This window comes from Aotus nancymaae, unplaced genomic scaffold (assembly GCF_030222135.1).
Source record: "Aotus nancymaae isolate 86718 unplaced genomic scaffold, 86718_ANA_hifiasm-v0.15.2.pri h1tg000011l, whole genome shotgun sequence".
NCBI lineage: Eukaryota > Metazoa > Chordata > Mammalia > Primates > Aotidae > Aotus > Aotus nancymaae.
In genome coordinates, this window is record NW_026988422.1 from 4405425 (window position 1) to 4413008 (window position 7584).

Genomic DNA, 7584 nt, shown 5'->3' on the forward strand with positions numbered 1-7584 from the left:
TGGAGATGATGATTGTACTTACATCATGGAGCTACTATGAGGACGAAAAAAGTTATCAATCCTTTAGAATAGTGCCAGCATATAGGAACGATATATCTATTCGCTAAATCGAAGGAAACTGTTGATTATTTTGTTTTTAATTTTTTACTATTAGTAACAGTGTTCTCAAGAGTGTTTCATACACATATCTTTGTTCCTTTGTGGGAGTGTTGCTCAATGGTATATTAGACATGGAAATGTTGGCTCATAGAGTTTATGCCTTTTCAATTTTAGATAATCATAAATTGTTCTCTATAATAAGTGTGTTAATTTATGTTCCTACCAATGTTTAAGAATTTCTGTTTTCTCTACATCCTTGCCTTATTGAATATTTCTCAACTTTTTGGCCAATCCAATTCATATAAAATGGATCTCATGTGTTATTTTGTTCCCTTGATTACAAGTGAAAATAAACTTTTGTTTTTGTTTTTCAAATATCCTTCGGACATAAGATTTCTTCTTTTGCAAATTGCAGACTCTGCTTTGCTTGACTGGGACTAAATTATAAAGATCTGGAGGGGCACGGTGTAAGGAAAACGGTGGAACAAACGCTGACTGTGCTTGTGTTTACTGTGATTTCTTTCTCATGACTCCACTTTTGTCTTCATCCCTCCTTTTCCTTCTCTGACAGTTCCGGATGTTTTCATTTGTGAAGAATTATGTTTGAGAAATTGAAAGACAGAAGACAATGTAAAAGCATGTCCTTGTCTTAATTGGAAGATGTCACATATTAGTTAAATGGCATAAGGACAATGAAAAAAATACCCCTATCTTTTAATGACAAATATTGTAGATAACATGAATTCTCACGTATTCGTTTTTGGTCCTTATCTAATCTAACTGCTTATCTAGTTCAACAACTTTTCTGTACAAAGGTGCAGAGAACTTATGTAGAAGTTCTAGATATTAAATATTTACCTTGTGAATCCATATAATTTTATGCTAGCATCACCTACTAAATTAGAAGACAGCTGAGGGTCCAGTTACTGGCTGAGAGACTGTAGTAAAGTGATTAATTGTTCTTTGGAACCCGGGTCTCTGGTTAAAATTTCATCTTCACTACCTTCTTATGTAACTCATAAGATTATTTTTAGGACTAACTGGCATTATATATATAAAGCTATTAGTATGATACCTGGCAAATAAAAAATAAATAAATAATAAATATTAGCTAATATTACTTGTTTCCTTTAATATTATTAGAGCTATAGGGTTATATAGTCCTATATATTTAGAGGGTTTAATTAAATTAGGCTTTATTGTTGTATAAAGATATAGGAAGAAGTTATTATCCTAACAGATAATCCTTGGGAAGATATTTCATAAGCTCTCTCTGTGGTATAAGTGAGCATCCTGTCTTCTGGCCTTCTGCATTTCAGGATAAAAAGAAACCTACTTTGTATGGAAAAGGAGAAAGAAAAGAGTGAGAATGAACTATGCTCTGCTGCACGGTGGGTCTGATGAAAGGGGAGATACACTGATTGGTGCTCAAGACAAAGGCATGGGGAAGACTCATACCCAGTGGAATTTTTTTAAGTGAAATATCATGGCTCACAGACTGTGGGACTTGTTCTTAGTCACAAGTGTTTTCAATTCAGTGATACAAATCATTATTGATTTGGTGAAAATGAATTTCTAATGGAAGTAGGGAAAAGCATAAAGCAAAACGTACGCTATCTGGGTTACATGTAAATTTTTTGGAAACCTGTGAGTTAGTAAAAGTTTTACAGTTCCAACTTTGAATAGAATTGGTGGGAACAGCTAGAATTACTGATGTTTTCAGTGGAACACTATGTTCTTTAGTGAGTAGTGAAATGTGTTAAAATGGTTAATTCTATTTTTTGAACTAGAAACAATTTCCCGCAAAAATATAAATATGCAACAAATATGTTACATAAAACCATGATTGTCAGGAGTAACATTTTAAAAATATAATCAGCTCATATTATTTATAATTTTCTCATTATGTTTTTACCCTTACTTTACATGTTTCTTTGCCTGACAGAGCTCACTTGTATACCTAGTTGTAGAAACACAGATGCTAATTTCTACCGCAGAACTTCTTATACTGTTCCATAACTGTTTACTTATTCTGTTTCTCAACTAAGACTGACTTCTTGGAGAAGTCTGTTCTTGGAGGCTATATTTTATTATTTTGTATTTTCAATATAGTAAAGTATGTTTTACAAAGTAAACGTTTTGCAAATGTTAGTAAAATGACTTTTGATCAGTGAAATCTTGATTCTGCTTGTGGAATATGAGTGTTCCAGAACAAAGACGATCGAAGCTGTTAAACCTTTAATCAAGAGGCTCAGGAAGGCTGTTTCTATGATTACAATGGCATATGGATTTAGTCATTGATAGGCTCTTTCGGCAGGAACTCCCTGGAAGATCTGTCAGGTGAAATAAATTGTCTTGATTTGCAATGCTTGGTTAGGTTCTAGAACCGTGCAAACTACAAAGCAAACATCTCTAGAGAAAAACATAGAATTCTCAGGGCATACAGAAGGAGTCCTGTAAATTTAATAAAAGATACTCAATATACATTATCCAAAATATCCATTCACCTAAACTCTAGAACTTCTATTTTCATCATCTTTCTTTATTTAATGTTAAAGAAACAAAAACAAACACCTGAAAAGTTTTCAGCCTGACACAGGGACTGGAGACTGTGTCTATAAGAACACATAGTGTATTTCTTTTATTTGGTTCCAGCTTGAAGACTTGCATTTTACAGTTTTTTTTTTTTTTTTGAGACAGAGTCTCACTCCGTCACCAGGTGCCAGGCTGGAGTGCAGTGGCATGACCTTGGCTCACTGCAACCTCCACCTCCCGGGTTCAAGCAATTCTCCTGCCTCAGCCTCCCGAGTAGCTGGGACTACAGGCGCGTGCCACCACACCTAGCTAATTTTTTTTGTATTTTTAGTAAGACGGGGTTTCACCATGTTGACCAGGATGGTCTTGATCTCTTGACCTCGTGATCTGCCTGCCTCAGCCTCCCAAAGTGCTGGATTACAGGCGTGAGCCACTGTGCCCGGCCACATTTTACATTTTATATAAGTAATTATTAAATTACATTTAAGTTGTAATTTATTTTGGATAATCACAATTTATTTTCTTCCTAGAATGCCAAGATATGAGCTAGTAGATGTGGAGTCCATTATACTGGGTGGAAAGCGTTGTTATATGAAACCACCGAGGCATGAAAACAGAGTGCCTTCTATTAATAACAGATGCTGAAACATTTTATTCACCTTTCACTTCCATATACTTGTGCCTTGTATTTTCCCTTCAGGATAGAACCTCGCTATTGTGAACTAAATGTTTGTGCTCCCCTTAAAATTCCTAAAATTCACATGTTGAGACTACAATTCTCAATGTGATAGTGTTAGGAGCTGGTGTCTTTGGGAGGTAATTAGGTTTAGAGGAGGCCACCAAAGTACCGTCCTCATGATGGGATTAATACTCTAGAAAAAGAGACTGGAGAGCTTGCTCCTCACCCCTAGTCAAGTGAGGATACAGCCAGAAGGCAGCCCTCTGCAAGCCCGGTGAACAGCTGTCGCCAGAAACCCACCAGGCTGGCACCCTGATCTTGAACTTCCCAGTTTTTAGGATTGTGGAAAATAAATGGCGATTTTAAGCCACCCATTCTGTGGTATTTTGTTATGGCATCTCAGACTGACTAAAACACTTTCCCATCTTTTCTTATCAAGCCAGTCTTCAATGGTTAGTTCAAGCATCACCACTCCCACCCCCGCATTGTGTGTATGTGTGTGGATGTATTAGAAAAAAATAGGCAGACTATTTTTAAACACAAGTTATACAACATATTTCACTATAAATTCATGATAGATATGAAAAGTGAAATATGAAAACAACTTCCGCGCCCTAACAGATTTCTCATGTCAAGAGTAAGCACTGTCACCTGTAATGCCAGCACTTTGGGAGGCCAAGGTGGGAGGATCACTTGAGCCCTGGAGTTTGAGACCAGCCTGGGCAACATAGTGAGACTGTCCCTACAAAATTTTTTCTTAAAAAAATTAGCTGGACATGGTGGCACACACCTGTAATCTCAGCCACTTGGGAGGCTGAGGTGGGAGGATCACTTGAGCCTGGGAGACTGAGGTTATTGTAAGCTGAGATCAGAACACTGTACTGCACTCCAGCCTGGGCAACAGAACAAGACTCTGTCTCAAAAAAAAAAAAAAAAAAAAAAGGAAAGAAAAGAAAGAGAAAAAAGAAAGAAAAGCAAGCAAATAAAGAGTAAGCACTGGCCAGGTGTGGTGGCTCGCACCAGTAATCCCAGCACTTTGGGAGACCAAGGTGGGATTGCTTGAATCCAGGAGTCTGAAATCAGCCTGGATAACACAGGGAGTCCCCGTCTCTAAAACAAACTAAAAAACAAAACAAAATAGGCCTGGCGGCTTACCACTGGAGTCCCAGCTATTCAGGAGGCTGAGGTGGGAGGATCACTTGAGCCCAGGAGTTCGAGCCTGCAGTGAGTTGTGATCATGTTGTGCACTCTAGCTTACATGATAGAGCAAGAGTTTGTCTCAAAAATCAACACAAGGCCGGGTGCAGTGGCTCACGCCTGTAATCCCAGCTACTCAGGAGGCTGAGGCAGGAGAATTGCCTGAACCCAGGAGGCGGAGGTTGCGGTGAGCCAAGATCGCGCCATTGCACTCCAGCCTGGGTAACGAGCGAAACTCCGTCTCAAAAAAAAAAAAAAAAAAAAAAAAAAATCAACACAAAAGGAGTAAGTGCTACTATTTTAATAATATAAACTATTTCTTTCTAGTCCTTTTTCTTTGAAAATGCCATTTCCATTCCTTCCACTAATTGTTATTTCCTCCTGCTGTGTCAACAGCACTGTGTTACATTCTGTCTCATAGTCCTATGTGGCTTTACAGTAAACTAATAAAGCTTAAATTTTAGGGCTTTTCAGAATGAACCATCGGGAAAAAAAAAAACATAAAAAACAAACAAAAACAAAAATTGTGGGGTCTTGCTGGCACTTGCCCCTTCCAAAACTCTGTAAGATGTCTTGCCAGAGTATTCACTTAACTGTTGTTCTATATGTTTGCAATTTGGGTTTTCTTTTTTTAAAATGCTTTGCAAATTGCATAACTTTCAAGACTCCACAAAACCTGAAAATACCCCTCCTGAAACAAAACATACAGATCATCAACTTGCACGTAGTGGATGTGTGTCAGACTGTTTTTCTTTGCTATAAAGAAATCCCTGAGACTGAGTAATTTATAAAGAAAAGAGGATTATTTAGCTCCTGGTGCTTCAGGCTGTACAGGAAGCTTGACACTGGTATCTACTTGGCTTCTGGTGAAGGCTTTTGTGCTGTGTCCAAACGTGGCAGAGAAGATTAAAGGAGAAACATGTGTAAGGAGACCAAAGCTGAGGGGCATCCTGGCCTTATAACAACCCACTCACTCAGTAACTAATTTTTTGCCGGGAGAACTAATCCAGTGTCAAGACAGTGATAACTCATTACCTCGAGAAAGGCACTAAGCCATGCATGAGGGATGTGCCCCTAAGACCCAAACACCTCCCACTAGGCCCCACCTTCAATCCCACCAGATTGGGGATCAAATTTTAATATGAGATTTGATGGGACAAGCGAATCATATCTAAAACATGACAGTGTGTGACAAGCTTAGGATTAAGTGAGCTTCAGTAGTGCCCACAATTGTTTACAAGAAACAAGTAGAGTTTTAATCACAAGCAGGAAATGTAAGTATATCACATAAATGTTTCATTTTTCCTTTTGCGTAATGTGGCCTTGTTGATGCATAATCTTAATGTTATTCTAGTTTTCACCTGCACACTAATCAATGTATCCTACCTATTATATTTTGCATTTGCCACATTGATTAAGGAACAAAGAATTTCTGACCTGTAGTACAGTTAGCCTTCAATATCCACAGGCTTCCCATCTTTGGAGTCAACCAACTGAGGATCAAAAATATTTTTTAAAAACCCAATAAAACTAATACAAATAGAAAATACAGTGTAGCAATTATTTACATAGCATTTACATTATATATTTAAAGTATACCAGAAGATATACATAGGTTGTATGCAAATATTATACTATTTTATATAGGGACTTAAATTTTGGCATCTACAAATTTTGGTATCCACAGGAGTCCTGAAACCAATCCCTCGTTGATACTGAGGGAGAAATGTATTGCCCCTTACATGTCACACTTAAAGAAGGCCAGGTTAAATTTCCAGCTCCTCAGACTATGTGACTTCATCTAAATCAGTGCCATTCAATAGACCCTTATGCAATGATGGGAATTTCCTAGATTATCTCTGCAGTCTCAGATCATAGCCACTAGACACATGTAGTGACTGAACTCTTCAAATGCAGTTAGTGACTCTGTGAGCTCTTCAAATGTAGTAGTGACAATGAAACTAAATTTTAAATTCTATTTAAATGTACCTGTCAGAGGCGTTTGATCCAAAGTGCCTCCATCTTGGACAGGTGCTGGGTAAAATAAGGCTGAGACCTGCTGAGCTACATGTCTGTGAAGTTAGGCAGTCTAAGTCACAGGATGAGATAGGAGATAGACACAAGATACAAGTCATAAACACCTTGCTGATAACAGAGTATGCGGTAAAGAAGCTGGCTATATCCCAACCAAACCAAGATGGTGAGGAGAGCGAACTCTGGTCATCCTCATTGCGGGTTATACACTAATTATAAGGTATCAGCATGCTAAAAGACACTGGCAGCAGCACCATGAGTTTACAAATGCCATGGCAATGTCTGGAAGTTACCCTACATGATCTAAAAGGGGGAGGAACTCTCAGCTCCTGGAATTGCCCACCCCTTTACCAGAAAACCCATGAATAACTTGTTTAGCATATGATCAAGAAATAACTATAAAAGTAGGCTACCAGCAGCCCTCAGGGCTTCTCTGCCTATGGAGTAGCCATTCTTTATCTCTTTCTTTCCTTTCTTAATGAACTTGCTTTCACTTTGCTCTATGAACTCACCCTGAATTCGTCCCTGCATGAGATCCAAGAACCATCTTCCTTGGGTCTGGATTGGGATCCACTTTCTGTTAACAGAATTACTTTAAATTTAAATGATCTAGATACAAGCCACATGGGGCTTGTGGCTACCATATTGAACAGTACAGCTCTAGAGGATTGTGAATAACGTGATCCACTGGGGAGGGCTTAATTAAAGAAATCAGTACATTAGTTATACTAAATGATGAAGGATCAAGTTTGAATCATATTGTAGCCCACTCTTCCAGCAAAAATTTGTGTACCATGTTTAGTCTGCAAACAGACTTGAGAAAGGAAATCAACGTACAGCAGTGTCATGAATTGAAAAGGCAATTTCAAAGAAAAGGTAAGTGTTTAGCTTTAAAAACAGCTAAGCTAAAATGAAGAAGAAAAAAAATCATTTAATGGGTGGAGGAGCCAAGAATCCACAGTAAAACATCTCCTTTTTACCCATTTAATTGGAGAGCAGAAACAGAACAAGAAAGAATTAAGAAAGCCCATGAAAGCCTA